This window comes from Drosophila suzukii, chromosome 2R, assembly GCF_043229965.1.
Source record: "Drosophila suzukii chromosome 2R, CBGP_Dsuzu_IsoJpt1.0, whole genome shotgun sequence".
Taxonomy (NCBI): domain Eukaryota; kingdom Metazoa; phylum Arthropoda; class Insecta; order Diptera; family Drosophilidae; genus Drosophila; species Drosophila suzukii.
Window position 1 is genome coordinate 1502883 of NC_092081.1, and position 19686 is coordinate 1522568.

The following is a 19686-nucleotide window of genomic DNA, read 5'->3' on the forward strand; positions in this document are numbered from 1 at the left end:
TTTATAGAACTTGTTTAAAGTCTTCTGCCATCCAAGATGCATTATATCCTCGTGCACATGATTAATGACCGACACCCTAAAGGCTCTCGGAATCACTGGTAAGCAACGAGTCTTACCACTTCTCTGAATTTTGCGATACAACATTCCGGCTCTAATTTCATAAGTTTTAGCTCTGTCAACTTGCATCTCACCTCCTCATGATATCAACTATACCTAATTATCAACGCGAACTTCAACTACTTTGTTTATTGTTTTCGAGGCCTCTGGAATAGGATAGGCAGCCTACGTGTGCCATTTGAGTTCCCTTTCTATATTCTACGCTAAAATCAAATGCCTGCAAGAACCCCCAACATCGGTGTACACGTGGTGTCAGTTCTGCCTTGGTGCGACTCTCTTTTAAGGAATTGCAGTCAGAATGGATGAAGAACTTTCTACCATGCAGATTTTGTCGAAAATGTTTCACAGCATTATACACGGCTAAAGTCTCTAGTTCATATGAATGATATTTTGATTCTGAAGCCGATGTACACTTGCTGAAATATTCGATCACCCTACATTTACCGTCAATTCTGTGAAGGAGTATTGCACCGTAGCCATCCGCGCTGGCGTTGAGTATGGTCATCACCGGGTCACTTGTCAACACGTCAATAATCTTTTTACGTATTTCTTCATGATTCTGCTCCCAAACAAATCCATGTACCTTACCAGTTGGCTGATACAATGGTTTCATCTGTTCAGAGAATCGTGGAACAAACTGTCTAAAATATGAAGCCAAACCTATAAATTCTCTTAACTGCGTGGCAGTAGTTGGTTGACTTAATGCGAATAAAGCTTTTTTTTTCTATTTTTGGGTTTGATTTCGGCATCTTTAATATAAAACCCGAGATACTCTATTCCTGTCTTGAAAAATTTGCACTTCTTTATGTTGAATGAAAATCCGGCATTTGACAAGGCTTTAAGCACAACTTTCAATCTTGTAAAAGCTTCTTCTTTGGAGTTTGCGACTATCAACACATCATCAATATAAACAATTGCATACGAGTATGCCAAATAACCTAAGGCTCGAAATATCGTTCTTTTAAATACTGACGAAGCGTTCTTCAAACCGAATGGCATAGCAAGGAACTCGTATTGGCCTTCTGGAGTCACGAAAGCTGTTTTCTCGATGGAGTCAGTGTGAATCGGTATCTGATAAAATCCGCTGGCCATATCCAAACTATTAAAGTATTTACTACCACGTAATCTATCTATCTGATCTGATATTAATGGCAATGGATATTTATAAGACACCGTATTCGCATTCATTTCGCGAAAATCAATGCACAGTCTATCACTGCCATCTTTCTTTTTAACTAAAAGCATAGGACTAGCGAATGGAGAGCTACTTAAGCGGATGACATTGCTCTCAATCATTTGTTGAATTTTGTCCCTAACTATTAGTTTTTCTTTTGCACTTAATCTATACGGACGTCTTTGTACATTTTTATGTTAATCAATTAGACGAATTTCTAATTCTCCTGTAGTTATACGCCTGTGTGGCATGCCAGTTATGAATCTATCTGAGAATTCATTTAAAATATTTCTTAATATTAACTTATCATTATCAGCTAGTTCCATATTGTCGTTAATCAGATTTTCTAAGATGCTTATCGAAGTTTCATTTTATTTATTTATTTATTTATTTATATCCTAGCGCTACAAGTGCACACTTATAATTATCGCGCTAGTCACATTGAGTTGATATTTTATATTATTATTATTTTTAAGTTATTAAAACAATTTCTCTCGCTCCTAATTAATATTATTGACTAACATCAAATTTTCGTAGTTTCTTAGTTACAATTATTATTGTTTTTAAAATATATATATTTTTATTTTTTTCATTTTTGTTTGGTTTATTTTTTGTTTTTTTTTGTTTTTTTTTTCATTTAATTTTTATACTTATGTGTACTGGTACTTTAAAAGATCTTTAACTTTATTGTAAAATTGAGTTGCGCTCCTAATTGTTTTGTATTGGTGCGGTAGATTGTTCCATAGCCGGATACCATTTATGAAAAATTGCCTTCTCGAACACAGTGTTTGTATTCGAGGGCATATGTAATTTTTGGTTCTTACAGATGTGGCTGGGGTAAGTTTATTGAAGAGATATTTTGGTTCTCCACTCGTCACTATTTTGTGAAAGAAGATTAAAATTCTGAGATCGATCCAGGAGGTCAAGTTAGGGTCAAGTATTTTATATGTCAGTTCTGATACATGGTCAAAACGTCTTAAGTTAAACACATAACGGACAACTGAATTAAAAGCTACAGTTAATGTACGCAAATCCCGCACATCACAATTTCCAAAAATTTCTATGCCGTAAAAGAGAGTGGGCAGGAGGATAACTTTGGCGATTAATAGTCTAACTTCCTCAGTTAAGAACGATTTGGAGAATGAAAATTTTCTCAGCAGAGCATATGTACGCCCTGTCGCTTTGACTATATGGTTGCTCCATGATAAAGTATTGTTAAATGTTATGCCTAGATTAACTGCATTCACTTCATAGCTTATCGGCGTATGGTTTATATATAATTTTTGAAGTGAAAGTGTTGAAAGTTGCTTTTTACCAATTACCAAGCACTTCGATTTTTTAGGATTTATACCCAAGCCATTTTCCTTTGCCCATTTTTCAATTAGCCATAACATTTTATTACTTATTCGGACACAGTCATGTGTTTCAGTTACGGGTCTACTAACATATATTTGGACATCATCAGCATATAAATGTACTTCACACTCAGACAGGATACTAGGGAGATCATTGACATATATAGAAAACAATAAAGGGCCTAGCACAGATCCCTGTGGCACTCCCCTGGATAAGTTCCGGAGAGAAGAAACTTGCGTTCCAGAGACGACTGCTTGAAACCTATTCGTTAAGTACGACCTAATAAGCTTCGTCGCATTAGTTGAGAAATTAAACATATTCCTAAGCTTGGTACAGAGAATATTATGATTCACAGAATCAAAAGCCTTGCTGTGGTCAAGGAGCGTCAAAAACGTTACGCAGTTACTGTCCAGTTCTTGTCTTATATCCTCTACAATATTTGTGATTGCAGTAATACAACTCCTTTTCTTACGGAATCCTGATTGTTTTTCGTCAAGTAGAGAATTATTAGCTAAGTATAGTTGAATCTGTGAGGACATAAGGTTTTCAAAGACTTTTGATAGAAAAGGTAATATTGAAATAGGTCTATAGTCATTGTTTGGCTTAGGAATTGGGAAAATTTTGGCGTTTTTCCATATTAACGGAAATGAAGACGTTGTAATAGCCGTGTTAAAAATATATGTAATATGGGGCAACATTAAGGGGAGCAAAAGCTTAACAAATTTTGGACTCATATTATCGAGACCAACAGCATCAGACTTGACATGCAGAATACTAGCTAGGACATCACTTTGGTTTATACATATAAAGCTAAAACTATTATCACAGAGGGGTTGAGTATTCAGGTACGGATTGCATGTTGCTTCAGGTACATCTATTTCCAAAAACTTTTTGTTTATTAATTCGACATCCACCTCAGACTCTGTCTGTTGCTTACACTTTCCAATACCTAACCGTTTTAGTTTGTTCCATCTTTTTTTTGAGTTAACACAATTATTAAATTGTATGTTATAATGCTCTTTCTTTGCTGATTTTATCTTTTTGTTTACTTTTACCCTAGCCTCTTTGTATTGTTTTCGAAATTCATCAGTTTTGTATCGCTTCCACCGGAGGTAAGCTACATCTCGCTGACGGGTTAGGTTTTTAATTTCACTACTGAACCATGGATTTTGCATTGGCTTAATCACCTTGGTCCTTAGGGGCACAAACTTGTTGAACAAATACTGGACATTGTTGGTTAAAACATCTAATTGACAATCTACATGACGAAGTTGGTAAATACATGACCAGTCACAACACAAAAATTCCGTTTTTAATTCATTATAGTTTATATTTTTGTAATCTCTGTACGTAAAAGAATTGATTTTGCTGTCAAAGGTCAAGTCGTATGTTAAAAATATTAGGTCATGTCTGGAGAAGGCTGGTACAGAAACCTGGTCATAATGTATGATTTTGCTAGGGTCATTGATAAGAAATAAGTCAAGTAATGTATCACAGTGGCTGCTATAGTGCGTGGGAATCGTTTCGTTTACGGAAAACAAACCTAGGGACTTAAAGTTATCTAGGAGATGGCTTTCTGACAATAGGTTGCTGTTAAAATCACCTGCCAATATGATGTCAGTGTACTCCAACGAAATGCCTGAAACAACATTAAGTAATGACCCGTAGTCAATTGTCCGATTCGGTCTATATATGCAACCTAGAAGGGTTCTTCCATGGGATTTATTGGGAAGTTCTAATAGAATGTATTCGATAGTACTGTCACTAGGCTGTTTAAGTACCACTTTACATTTCAGCTTCACATTTACGTATATAGCAACACCTCCTGCATGACCAGTACGGTCGGACCGATAAACATTAAAGCCTTCACAAATAATAGACGAATCACATAGATCATTTACAAACCACGTCTCAGACACACATATCACATCGACATTAGACTGAGTGAAAAGGAATCTAAACTCATCAATCTTCTTTAGCAAACTTTGTGCATTTAAGTGAACAATTTTTAGACCAATTTTATAACTACTTATAGTTTTTATCATGGCACTAGCTATGGAACAAACTTCCTCATCCTGCATTGTTGTTATCAATGATTATTAGGGGCGCAATCTCAATATTCAATGCGTATCTTATACATTTCTTAGAGTAAACTAGTTTTAAACCTATCTTAATTAAGAGGATACAACTTATACGCTTAAGAACGAAAGCTATCAGCTTCAGGTCCAGCCGAAGCGTTAGTGAGAGATGTAGAAAGTGGATCAGGCGAAAGATTAATGGACGAAAGTTCCTCCATACTGTTAATGCAACAGACACCCTCTCTTCGAGTGCAGCGTACGTGCACAAGGCCGCGTCGTGTAAAAACAGCCGTAAGGATTTTATGTTTTTTCATGCGCATAGCCTCTTTAAAGATGAGATAATGCTCTTTTAACAATTGCTCATTAATATAAATTAACGCTTCTGAATTGAAACCCAGAAACTGCAAGCTAAGTTGTTTCTTGTGCTCGCGCCTGTACATTCCGACTTGACCAAGCAGCTTGATCTTTTCGCGTGGGTTTAGCATTTTAATTATTATCACCGGATCCACATGTGTTTGCTGTGATTTCCTTGCTCGGAAGATATCGCAGACTCTTGGTGGTGGAGTCAGCTGGAGATTAAAGCATAGCTTGTGATAGAGCGCTCTGAGATCTTCACCTTCGACACAGGGAACTCCATGAACCCTCAGATCACACGAGCTAGTCTCCCTGCATTGCGTTGCCATCCTGGCCTCCAGTGCACCCAACCTCTGACCTGCTGCTTGTAGATTTTCTACCTCCCGGTTCAACGTCTCAACCCGCTCACCCATTCGGTCCCTCATGGAGCGAAGATCGGCAACCTCGCGCTCCAACGTCAGGACACGAGCATCCATTTGTTTTACTTCCCCGGCGATTTTGTCCAAGCGATCCATAAGGCTTCTGAGCATTCGCTGTTCAGCTTCCCGAACGGCCGACTCAATTTTCTCGGTTTGTTCCTCGAAGCGAGTCTTTAGGAGCTCCAGAAGCTGAGGCGAATTTACATCCGAGATGCGTTCGCTGGCAGTTCCAGCATTGTTGCGGGTACGTTTAGTAGGTGGAGCAGAAGAACCCATGACTTTTTTAAGTGTATTTATTGTTTGATTTGGTTAAGGTTAGGTCGGTTGTGTTTGTATTGTATCTTTCGGATTTAATCTTTAAGTTTAAGTAATAGCTTAGCTTGCAACCACTCACTGCTTTACCGACAAACTGCCTTATCGACAATAGTGAATAGCTGCCTTATCGGCAATAGCGTAGCTGATGGGGCAACCTTTTTCTCTCTTGCACTCCGAAGATGCTGCCGCACCGATTGTCTCTCACTGAAGGTGCACGCACAACCGCACTTGTTGTTCAGCAAGAATTTATTTTCTGATTTATAGAATCAACTTTGTTTATTAGCACTATGTTGTGTTGTTCGCGGATAGGGCTGGTGGTATATTAGGCAGTTATAGACTTTCTTCAATTTTATAAATGTTATTTTCCGTGGAATATCGTTTATTTTATAGAGCGTTCAATAAAGCGACTGCACACGGGAGAGTTGGCTTCTTCTATCTTCATTACTCACTACATTGACATCTATCATGACACCAAAACCTAGCTGCAATATTTCTCGACCAATTATAATATCGTACTTAAGGCAGTTATCCATTACTACATGAAAAAGGACTTCTACATTAAATTCGGAAATATTTACAGTTGCCAATATTTGTAAGTTACTTTTAACAATGTTATCACCTATTCCTCTTAGAACTACCGTATTATAAATCCTTTTTCCAGCCAGCTTGTTGCAGAGTTTTTCCTTGACCAAAGAGCATTCGGCACCCGAATCGAAGAAGAAGATAAAACTCTCACCCATTTGCTTCATAATACCAGTTGGCTCCAACACTGCACACATGTCGACTCGCTTCTCGTTGTTGTAGTTGTGCGTCGAAGTCGTGCCCTTCGCACATGCAGATGCAATGTGAACAGGATTGCCCCACTTGAAGCAAGTAACTCCTGACCTCTCTCGTCCAGTGAAAGGTTTGCCAGTATGATGAATTGGTTTTGCGTCGTTTCTCTCTTCTCCCTTCTTCTTACGGCATTCAAACGCTTTATGTCCCATCTTGCCGCAATAATGACATTTGATTTGCGCCTGCTCCTTAAACCTCTTCCTGTCCGGTCCTTGATCCAATCCAGAGTTGTCGCTCACTTTGCTGAACGCAAACGCCTTTAAGAGTTGCTGCAGTTCATTCCTAGTTTTTATGTTTGTAGTGAAAACGGAACTTTGCAGCCTGGGATCGGTTTGGGACGTGATGGCCAACACTAAAGAAACAGCTATCTCCTCTTGGCTCATTCCTTTCCACTTCGTCAGCAGTGACGTCACCAGCCTGCTGCCATATACTGACAAGGACTCGTTTGCATTCGGCCGTCCGTTGAGAATGTTGAGCAATACGGCAGACGGTGGCTTGATGCCTTCATAGCGGTGTAAAAACAAGTCCTTGAATTCCAGCCATGACATTCCAGCGAAGCAAATTTGGGATAGCCATTGCGAAGAGTTTCCAAGCAGCGATTTGCAAAGTGTCATGACTAGTGCTCCGCCTTCCAGTGGACGCTCGGATATTGTAACAGCGCCTGAAGCGTTTGTGCGAGTACGTATGCATATAGTCAGCCTTAAAGTAGGCTCTATAAATACATAGGTACATATGCACTTAGCTTTGCGTTGCCAAATCAGTGGACCACATCTGCAGTTGCATTAGATCAGCTGGCATAAATCAGCTGTAACAGAGTCGCAATACAAAGCTCGGCTTTCGCACCGCGGCCAACTTTGCAGACCCGCATCCGAATTCCGGACACGTTCTTTTCTTTTATAGTATTCAAAGCGATCACACGCGTATAATTCGAGTGCGGCACACTAAGTCCGAAAAACTATACAAATAAGTGTTCTGAAAATCGAGTTGAATATTTATGCATGTTGGCGGTTGCCTAGATTTTCTGCAATCCTAGTGGATTAGCGAGCCACATCGTTCACCCGCAGCTGCCGCAAGTGCTGGGCAGCACGGGCATCGAGGGAAGCGCCCTGAAAAGTCGCCGGAAGATCGACGGATCCCTGTAGTGTCCACGGAAGCACCCCCTGTAGTCAACCAAGCACCAGCAGTTTCTCATCGCGATCTAAGGCCTAGAGTCCCCACAGCGTTCATTTAATCTTAGCGGACAGAAAAGCAGCTCCGTTTGTAACCGCTTCAGCGGCTCTTCCTCGGCGGTTAACTGAGCAGCAGCCATTAAATAGGCAACAACCGAGAGCAGCAATAGCTCGATAGAGCAGAATGTAGTCCCTCAGGATTACAGACAGGTCGTCAGTGTTTAAATTGGCCAAAACACGAATTTTAGGGTTCGATCACGTGCACATTGGAAATTTTCCAACGGGGTTAGGGAGAGCCAGAAAGTAAAACAGCAGCGAGGTTTGCCCATCGTCGATACACTAGTGAATGGAGAACAGCCGCGCTTCGACGCTTAATTCCTTGACTCGATTTTTTTTATAATTAATGTAAGGACATACAAATTCGCACAATGTTAGAATTTCCTTAACATTTAACCCACCCCAAATAAGTGCTAGATCGGCCAGAGTCACCAAATATGCACAGAATGACGCACTGAGAGAAAAGTTGGAAATGGAATAAAAAAATAAAATATTAAGTAAGATAAAATTATTTTAGGAACAGAAAATATAGACGAAAGAAAGAAAAATATAATCATGTACGGGTTCGGTTTTAGGAATTATTAGTTAAAAAAAATAGGTGGTTGACTAAAACATGTGAATGCTCTGTATTTACTTAACCCTTTGCGAACCACAGTCGCTATTCTTTTACAGTCACCGCTCGGGAGATCGATCTTTCGTCGTGGAGAATACACCAAGTGAGTTAATACAAAATTGTATATTTTTGGTTAATTTATACTCGGCATTCGAATCCAATGTTTAATAAAAAAATGGTCAAACAAAAGTAAAAGAGAACATGCACACCCTTAAAAGCTGATTAAATTGGAGATTTATATGAACAACAGTAGTCCTAAAGCCGTACGCATCTCCTTTGTAGAAGTACTGTAAAAAATATAAATAAATAAATAATAATAATTTTAATAATAATAGAGAAGAAAAAAAAAAAATTAAATTAAGCTGTGAATACACTGAGGAAAAAACAGGAACAACAGTTAGAACCAAACAATAGAAGATATTTCCTTTGTAGAGTAGAAACTTATCTATGGAATCAACAATGAAATTTCTCTATATTTTATATATATTAAGACCCCTTATTAAAACTTAAGATTACCTCATACTATCCGCACCTAGTAATTATATCTGTTTATGGAGAACGAACTATTGTTAGTTTTTTAGGGTAATTAGACATCGATAGTATACATAGTCTCTTCTTATTCCCTTCGGCTATTGACATTTGCAATTGTATTCCACTTATGTCTTTTTCCAATGGGGAGTAACCCGCCCTGGGCGGGTAGACAAGTAGCAGATCTGGATTAGCAAGACCTCCACCCCCCAAAGCCGACAAGCTAGAGCCGGATACTATAGCGTGCCCCGCGAGGACAGATCTGTGTAAAATACTGTGCTACATAAGGTTGCACGTTACAGTTATAATTAATTATTATTATTTAAAAAGTGGCGCCCAACGTGGGGCCTTAACGGGTGTAACTTCTTGCACTCGGTAAGACTCATCGTAAATAGATTCCAGAATTTCCTTTATTTTCTCATTTTCTTAATACCGTTATGTGAATCAGCTGATTTTCACCGTGTTTTGTTTATGTTTTGGAACGCAAGAGGAGTACAATTTTAGCTGAGCTTATTGACCAGAGCTAAAAACAGGCGGTAAAAAAAAAATTCGACTCTCTTCTACCTACTTTGATAGAACTAGGGGTTGGACCTTAAATTGGTTGCGGAAAACAGTAAGGAACTTTTGTCGGTCTACTGGCCACGAGCAATTAACACACGGTCAGCCTAACACAACTTTTCCGAAAACGGAGAGATTTGGAAAATAAACGACCTGGCTTGCGAGAGTGTCATAACCACTCAAAGTTGAGGAAAGTTGTTAAATTTTTTTTTTGTTTTGTTTGCTTTTGCATGAAGTTTTCTTGATTTGAAGGAAGCCGGAATGCAGACAGTGTGTATTGTAAACAGCGTTCTGCCAGGAAGAATTCAATAGATTATCTTCAAACTATCTTCAATCATCTTTTACTATCATACTAAAACTCCTCAAATCTAAATCTCAACGAAGAGAATTTCAGTAAACGTTAAAAACGTATGAATACCTTTCGACACGCTGGACATCTAGCGCAGAGTTCAATCAGTATCTTTTGATTATTGATCAGTTATCCTTTTCGCTTTAGTTAAAGTACGCGTTTAGCATCAATTTATTGTGTTGTCTTTATTCGATCGTAAGTTACTCTTTTCTAAAATGTTGCATTCTCCAGTGGGCGCTTCGGCACCAGTGTACCCGTTGTGCGAGAGGGAAGTAAGAGGTGCAGCGGACCCGTATATTACTTCATGTCTACACGAGTATCACAAGAAATGTATTGAGAGTCATTTCAAGGGAAGCGAAAACTGTCCCGTTTGCCTAGTGCCTTGTAGGCCAGCTGGGCCACAAACGCGTGCTAAAGGGCTAATCTTGGAAGAGGGTCTGATCCAACCCTCAGCCGAGAAGAAGGCCCGGAGTAGTAAAAGTAAAGAGAGAGAGAGAAGTTAGACAAGCCAACCCCATGTTGAGGGGACGAGTAGTTGGTTACAAATGGAGCGGAGATTGCTCACGACTCTTTCAGATAAACTAGTAGAGTTAGTTCGGAGTTCGGTAGAAGAACATTTTCGACGATTGGCTGCAACCCCAACAATTGAAAATGCTAATAGCGAAATAAGACCTACTTCGCCTTCACGCGCTACGGAAGGTCAAAATAGACCTTACGAGAGGAACTTAAGCTATCGAAACGATAACGCTGCAGTAAAAAATGCTGGATCACCCATATCTCACAGGAGCATTGGATCTGACTTGAACAACCGGCCGGGTAAGGTTGTTCAGATCCTGAATGGGTGGAAGTTAAAGTATTCGGAAGTCGGAGTGTCAGTGGACAACTTTATATATAGAGTTGAGGCGCTTACACACCAGACATTAGAGGGAAACTTTGCAATACTGTGCAGAAATGCCAGTGTTCTTTTCGAAGGTAAAGCCTACGAGTTCTATTGGCGCTACCACAAGTCCGTCAGCAGAGTACAATGGGATACGTTGTGTTTCGCCTTACGTACACAATTTCGGGAGGAAAGGGACGATGTAGATGTTGAAGAGCTCATTAGAAATAGAAAGCAGAAGACCAATGAATCTTTCGACAGCTTTTACGATAGTGTTCACGCCAAAAGGGCGTTTAATTTCAGGAGGCAGTGTCGAGCTGCAGTTTTATCCAGATTTCTATATCTCGCGCGCTCGCACTGCCGTCCGCTCTCCCTCTCCATCTCTCCCCTAAGTCTCCGCTCTGCTCTGGAGCGCTTAAGTTAAGTTAGGCTTAAGCAGTTCTTGTTTCAAAGTGTACGAATAAACACCTACGCACGTCGCGTAAAAACCCCAAAATTACTCCCGTGTTTTTTGGGTACCATCAGTCTTGGGGCTTCAGCTATTTCATCGATCAAGCCGCACCGCCCCAACATTTTGGTCCAGTCGAATCCGGATTTCGAAATCTTTGGACTTTCCTCTCCTGGAGTTTCCTTTGATTTTGTCCCAGCAGGCTTGAAACACTCCAGATAAGTTCCGCTTACTATAATTGCCGGTCATACAGCCAGTTTTTCGAACCCTATTTCGACTAACTTTCTGTATGATATATTGTCTAAATCCAAAAGTGATTAATCCGACGCAACGGCATTTAATATATGTATTTCGATTCCGTTACTTGTGCCCGACAATATTCCAGTTTACTTTGCCCACAATTGTACACTTGAAACAATTCCAGAAGATATTTCAGTGCTATTATTCAACAAAAATATTTCTCAAATATATTTTCAATTCCAATTGTGTGTAAAATATAACTCAGCCACAGTAAAAAATTCCCGATCATAAAGATTGTCCTTAAGATTTGCACTCTTTATTTTTTACTGTGTTCCAGCTGCATGTGTATATTTACAAAAACAATCTAATACAGTCCACTCGAACTACTTTTTTCTAATACAGTCCACTCCAACTACTTTTCTCGACCTACAAATATGGCTAAACTATTTCTAAAATTAAAAACAAAGTGACAATATCCAAAAATGTACTCCACCAAATCGTTTGCAATTTAGTTGTGCAGGTGACAAACAAAAGCACCGACATACAAACATAAGCGAAGTCTTTCCCATTCCCGCAACGTTATTCTGCTATTCGCACCCCACATATATACATACGAACAGTGTACAAACATACGTATACCGTATATCGCCAGTGCACAGTGGGTCAAGAGCTCACAAAAAGTGTTCCTTTCAAACAAACAATATTAAAGTCCGTAATTCCTTACATAAGTCCGACCATCCGATATAAAAAATATTTATTGCCTATCCGACAGTGTGACCGTATATATTTACAATCTTAATTGGTTCCTAAATTCCAATTTGATTCCAATCCGTTTCCTTACATCAGAATTAAAATTCTAAATTATTTAACGTCATGGCAACATCAGTAAAATCCGCTTTAACCCGATTTATGGCCACAGCTGACTGTCTGATCCACTTTGAGGCCACTGTGAACGCTCCAGGTGCTCCTACACCAACGTTATCCGCCTATAAAATCCGTCGCGATCACCTCAATTTCTTGTGGCAAACGGTAAAGGCAGCATACGACATATGCTCCGACTGCATTATAACTGCAGGCGAGAGCGCCGCAGACACAAAATCCATACTAAAGTCCAAGTATTACCAAACGTACTCCACTTACGAAATATTTGCCGCGCAGCTGATGGAACAAATCCAAAAGGGCTCCTCCCAAATACCTCAAGCTCCAGTAACTCCGTCCCAAAATTCCACGTCTTATGGCTGTCGGCTCCCTCCTATCGACACAGAGGATTTCTCTGGCGATTATCTTCGCTGGCCGACTTTCCGGTACCTTTTCACGGCAATATACATAGACAATCCGAGTCTAACGCCCGTTGAAAAATTATTCCACTTAAATTCAAAAACAAGTGGCGAAGCTCATTCCATAGTTTCAAGATCCCCACTCACCAATGATGGCTTTCGCACAGCCTGGAATAACCTAACTGAGCGTTTCGAAAATAAGCGATTGCAGGTGAACAGTCACCTGAAAACACTTTTCAATGTGCAATCCATAGCACAGGAGTCGGGAGCAGCCTTAAAGGAACTTCAACGCACTTTTCAAGGTTGCTTAACTTCCTTAAAATTTTCCGGTGTTAATATTGAGAATTGGGACCCTATCCTGGTTTGTATGTGCTCGACAAAACTACCAAAGCTCACTCTCTCATTATGGGAGCAATCCATCCAAAATAAAGCCGAAATTCCTACGTGGCTTGAGCTTGATTCATATTTGACGGAGCGCCATCTAACTCTTGAGGACGTCGATAGCTTGCGATCTGCCAATTTCCACCACGTCCAGTCCAAAGACACAAATCGAGAGGCAGAATTTCCAAGAATAAATTCCTTCAACACAAGGTTAGTTCCGATAACCAAAGGCTGCGATCTGTGTTCGAAGAAGAACCACCCCGTGCGCATATGTCCACGCTTCCTACAGATGACGGTAGAAGATCGCTTAGCCTATATCCAAAGGAAGCAGTTGTGCTCCAATTGCTTTGCAAGTAGCCATCAATTCCGGGATTGCACAAGCGCTCACAACTGTCTCACTTGCCAAGATCGGCATCACAAATTGCTGCATCGAAACAGCGGTCCTACTACTCCGACGATTCCATCCGACCCTCCAAGGCCAGTTCCGCCTCAGTTCCACACATCATTTCGTCCTATTCAACGCAAGTTTCCGTACAAAAAGTTCCTCCTAAGAATACTCCATCCGAATATTGGGTTCCATACCCCGCCTTGGATGGCAGACGTACTCGAGGTATTAAATCCTACCAATGCCGAGTCTGCCAAAAGATCCATCCTCTACGGAAGTGCCACCACTTTCTACGGCTAAGCCCCCAGAATCGGCTTCAGGAAGTACATATCCAGAAGTACTGCTCCAATTGCTTGGCTCACAATCATTCCAAGGACTCCTGTAGCAGTGGTCATCACTGCCACAAGTGTGGAAAGGCCCACCACACTCTCCTACATACGGACGACCGATCTACACTTCCAACATATTCCTGAGCCTACTATCCTGAGGTTCTTGCTACGGGTGTCCTCGCAAGGGGGGGGGGGGGGGAGAATGTTCACGCCAAAAGGGCGTTTAATTTCAGGAGGCAGTGTCGAGCTGCAGTTTTATCCAGATTTCTATATCTCGCGTGCTCGCACTGCCGTCCGCTCTCCCTCTCCATCTCTCCCCTAAGTCTCCGCTCTGCTCTGGAGCGCTTAAGTTAAGTTAGGCTTAAGCAGTTCTTGTTTCAAAGTGTACGAATAAACACCTACGCACGTCGCGTAAAAACCCCAAAAGTACTCCCGTGTTTTTTGGGTACCATCAGTCTTGGACCTTCACCTATTTCATCGATCAAGCCGCACCGCCCCAACAGATAGTATATCGGGATTGGTGGATCAATTAGAAGTTCCTTGGCCTGCTCGTAAGCTTGTACGAGTCCTAAAGAATAATTTACGCATAGAGATTAGGCATGAAATTCTTAACGTAGAGATCAGAACGGTTCAAGAGCTGAGAGAAACCTGTAGAAGACGCGAGGTCTTCTTGGATGAAGTCAAGAAGATACATGGGTATGCAAAAGCCAGCCCATTCAGGCGAGAGATCTCAGAAATAAGTCAAGACCCTAAGGAACGAAGCGAGGAAGAAGCAGAAACAGATTTAGAAATAGAGGCGTTTTCACTTGTGTGTTGGAACTGTCGGAAAGATGGCTGTGGAGCTCCCAACACATATAAGTCAAGTTGTGCTAAATGTGCAAAAAACTCCAAAGCCGGCACGTCGAGGTCGCCGTTCAGACAGACGCCTTCGAGTGCCTTACGAAACAACGGTGGAGTAAGAAGGGCGGCGCTTAAAGTCGATAATCCCATTTCTTTAGATGCATTAGTTAGTAATAATAGTTCTCTGCTCCATCACAAAATTCATAAGTTAGGAAGAAAACAAGCTGTTCACAAAATCAATTATTTACATGACTTACAAAAGCGCAAATCGCGTAGTGCAAGGCGTATGAAAACCTTCTGGCAAACCGTGAAACGTTGCGAGCTCGGCCTAGAATATATTTGTGCTAATCCTTATGCAGCTCGAGATCCTCGACCATTTATTCCAGTTCGTCTGTTGGATCGTAATGTGTATGGCTTACTCGATTCAGGGGCGTCTATTAGTTGTGTAGGGGGCAGCTTAGCAGTCGAAGTAGAGGCAAGGAATGTGCCTTTTAGGGCGATGGAAAGGAATGCTGTGACGGCTGATGGAAGTCCTAAGCGTATAATAGGGCGGATCAAGGTTGAGATAGATTACGCAAATGTTAAGAAATGGTTACCTATTTACATTGTGCCTTCGCTGAAACACGACTTATACCTGGGGATAGACTTCTGGAAGCACTACGATCTTCTTCCCAAAAGTTTAGCGACAGAGGAAGTAGAGTTAGCTGGAGTTGAAGCCAGTGACAGCAGTAGTGCCGATACCCATGTTTTATCCGAAGACCAGAGGGAAAAACTTTCGGAAGCTATCAATTGTTTTCCATCTTTCACGATGGAAGGTCTTGGGAAGACTAATTTAATCACACACTCAATAGACGTGGGTAGTGCAAAACCCATAAAACAACGTCATTTTCCGGTTTCGCCGGCCGTAGAAAAGGCTATGTATACCGAAATAGATAGAATGTTACAGTTAGGCGTTATAAAGGAGTCGCAAAGTGCTTGGTCTTCGCCAATAGTTATGGTAAACAAGCCTGGTAAAATCCGAATTTGTCTTGACTGCCTAAAGGTAAACAGCTTCACAGAAAAAGACGCTTGCCCCTTGCCTCAAATAAACGGGATTTTGAGTCGACTTCCCAAGGCAGAGTTCATTACTAGTTTAGATTTGAAGGATGCCTATTGGCAGGTGCCGTTAGAAATCAACTCTCGCGACAAAACGGCCTTTACTGTGCCCGGTAGGCCGCTTTACCAATTCAAGGTGATGCCATTCGGCCTTTGCAATGCACCGAGTACCATGTCTAGACTGATGGACAAGGTGGTACCGCCGCATTACCGGAATGAAGTTTTCGTTTATTTAGACGACCTACTGGTGGTTTCGTCAAGTTTCGAGATTCATTTGGAGGTGCTCAGAGAGTTAGCTGTGCGCATCAAAAGAGCAGGCTTAACAATCAACGTTAGCAAAAGCCATTTTTGCAAGAGACGTGTACGGTACTTAGGCCACATCATTGGTGATGGCGGAATACGCACAGATCCGGAGAAAGTGGCGGCTATCACAGATTTTCCGATTCCGAAAACCCTCCGCGGTCTAAGAAGCTTTATGGGACTCTGTGGCTGGTATAGAAAGTTCGTTCCAAATTTCGCAGCTCTGTCGGCCCCTTTAACAGACCTGATGACGACAAAGCGTAAATTTAGCTTAACCCCTGATGCAATAAAGGCTTTTCAAGAATTAAAGAAGTGTTTAACAGAAGCGCCTGTACTGTGCAATCCAGATTTTTCAAAGCCTTTCGCGATACATTGTGATGCCAGCAAGAGCGGGGTAGGAGCAGTTTTGGTTCAGGTTTCTGAAGAAGGAGACGAGCGTCCGATTGCTTTCGTGTCGAAAAAGTTGAACAAGGCCCAACGAAACTACACTGTCACGGAACAAGAGTGTTTGGCTGCGATTGTTGCTCTTAAACATTTCCGAGCGTACGTCGAAGGTCACAGCTTCCAAATTGTCACCGACCACGCTTCTCTTAAGTGGCTTATGGCCAATCGCGACTTAAATTCTCGACTGGGTCGGTGGGCGATAGCTTTACAACCTTTCAAGTTTCGTATCGATCACCGCAAAGGTTCTTTGAACGTGGTTCCCGATTCACTTTCTAGAGTCAACGAAAACGAGCTTGCTGCTATAGATTTACAAGATGGGCTTCTTGTCGATGTAGACTCTAGTCATTTCAAGTCTGCCGGTTACAAGGGATTAGTCGATAGTGTTAGAGCTAACGAGGCCAATTTCCCTGATTTGAAAGTCGATAGTGGGTATTTATATAGGAAGGCAGAACATTTGACGGGAGAAACCCTTCATGATGAGTATGCATGGAAGCTATGGGTACCCAAAGAAATGATCCCAGAAGTCCTTGTTCGCGCTCATGACAGTCCTTTATGCTCGCACGGCGGGATACATAAGACTATCGAGAGGCTTAGGCGTTACTACTATTGGCCCGGATTAGTAAAAGACGTAAAAGCGTATGTGAATGCTTGCGAAGTGTGCAAATCCACCAAGTCACCGAATTGTCCTCTGCGTCCGCCGTTAGGAAAAGCTCCGGAAACTCAACGGTTCTTCCAGCGACTTTTTATTGATTTCCTCGGGCCCTATCCGCGCTCTCGAAGCGGAAGTATTGGCATTTTTATAGTGCTCGATCACTTCTCGAAATATGTATTCCTGAAGCCTGTAAAAAAAATAAATACTGCTGTAGTAGTAAACTATCTCGAGAGTGAACTTTTTATGACATACGGGGTGCCAGAGTCCATTCTTTCAGATAACGGCTCCCAGTTTCGTGCTGAAGGTTTTAAAAAGCTAATGCAACAGTACGGAGTAACGCACGTATTAACAGCTGTCCATGCCCCTCATGCTAACGCTTCGGAACGCGTTAATCGCTCTGTCATCTCAGGAATCAGGGCTTATGTACGTTCTGACCAAAAGGACTGGGACGAAAATTTGAGTAGGATTAGTTGCGCTTTGCGTTCCTCGATGCATTCCAGTATCGGAACGTCACCTTATTACATGGTCTATGGTCAACATATGGTCACATCGGGTGCAACATATTCTCTGCTTAGATGATCGATGCTCGATTATCGTTCCGTAATGTTTAACCGTTCGGACTCTTTCGAGATTGTTCATACTGAAGCTAAGAAACGTATGCAGAAGATGCATGAGGAAATTGAGAAGCGATACAACCTTCGGTCGAAGGTAGTATCTTTCAAAGCAGGTCAAGAGGTGTTTCGACGTAATTTTAAGCAGAGTTGCTTCCAATCTGGATACAATGCCAAGTTTGGCCCTTCATTTGTCAAGCCCCGGGTGCGCAAGAAATTGGGTAACTGCTATTACGAATTGGAAGATCCACAGGGTCGGTTGTTAGGCACTTATCATGCTAAGGATATCCGACAGTGACCTAGCTTCAGTCGGTATCCATCTAGGGTATCTGGTGCAAATACCCTAGCTGGATTTTGGCGGGGGGTTTTTTGTAACAGCGCCTGAAGCGTTTGTGCGAGTACGTATGCATATAGTCAGCCTTAAAGTAGGCTCTATAAATACATAGGTACATATGCACTTAGCTTTGCGTTGCCAAATCAGTGGCACCGCGGCCAACTTTACAGACCCACATCCGAATTCCGGACACGTTCTTTTCTTTTATAGTATTCAAAGCGATCACACGCGTATAATTCGAGTGCGGCACACTAAGTCCGAAAAACTATACAAATAAGTGTTCTGAAAATCGAGTTGAATATTTATGCATGTTGGCGGTTGCCTAGATTTTCTGCAATCCTAGTGGATTAGCGAGCCACATCGTTCACCCGCAGCTGCCGCAAGTGCTGGGCAGCACGGGCATCGAGGGAAGCGCCCTGAAAATTCGCCGGAAGATCGACGGATCCCTGTAGTGTCCACGGGAGCACCCCCTGGCAGCCGTGTTTGAAGCCACGCGGCCGCCCACCGCGTCCGCAGGAGCACCCTCCATAGTCAACCAAGCACCAGCAGTTTCTCATCGCGATCTAAGGCCTAGAGTCCCCAAAGCGTTCATTTAATCTTAGCGGACAGAAAAGCAGCTCCGTTTGTAACCGCTTCAGCGGCTCTTCCTCGGCGGTTAACTGAGCAGCAGCCATTAAATAGGCAACAACCGAGAGCAGCAATAGCTCGATAGAGCAGAATGTAGTCCCTCAGGATTACAGACAGGTCGTCAGTGTTTAAATTGGCCAAAACACGAATTTTAGGGTTCGATCATGTGCACATTGGAAATTTTCCAACGGGGTTAGGGAGAGCCAGAAAGTAAAACAGCAGCGAGGTTTGCCCATCGTCGATACACTAGTGAATGGAGAAAAGCCGCGCTTCGACGCTTAATTCCTTGACTCGATTTTTTTTATAATTAATGTAAGGGCATACAAATTCGCACAATGTTAGAATTTCCTTAACATTTAACCCACCCCAAATAAGTGCTAGATCGGCCAGAGTCACCAAATATGCACAGAATGACGCACTGAGAGAAAAGTTGGAAATGGAATAAAAAAATAAAATATTAAGTAAGATAAAATTATTTTAGGAACAGAAAATATAGACGAAAGAAAGAAAAATATAATCATGTACGGGTTCGGTTTTAGGAATTATTAGTTAAAAAAAATAGGTGGTTGACTAAAACATGTGAATGCTCTGTATTTACTTAACCCTTTGCGAACCACAGTCGCTATTCTTTTACAGTCACCGCTCGGGAGATCGATCTTTCGTCGTGGAGAATACACCAAGTGAGTTAATACAAAATTGTATATTTTTGGTTAATTTATACTCGGCATTCGAATCCAATGTTTAATAAAAAAATGGTCAAACAAAAGTAAAAGAGAACATGCACACCCTTAAAAGCTGATTAAATTGGAGATTTATATGAACAACAGTAGTCCTAAAGCCGAACGCATCTCCTTTGTAGAAGTACTGTAAAAATATAAATAAATAAATAATAATAATTTTAATAATAATAGAGAAGAAAAAAAAA

The 19686-nt window shown here is 41.4% G+C and overlaps 1 protein-coding gene across 4 annotated transcripts in view; it reads left to right on the forward strand.

Moving 5' to 3' along the window:
* The window catches only part of LOC108010722 (transmembrane protein 164), a 63224-nt gene that overhangs the window by 35062 nt on the left and 8476 nt on the right, over positions 1 to 19686 (forward strand). The gene's annotated exons all lie outside the window — the stretch shown is intronic.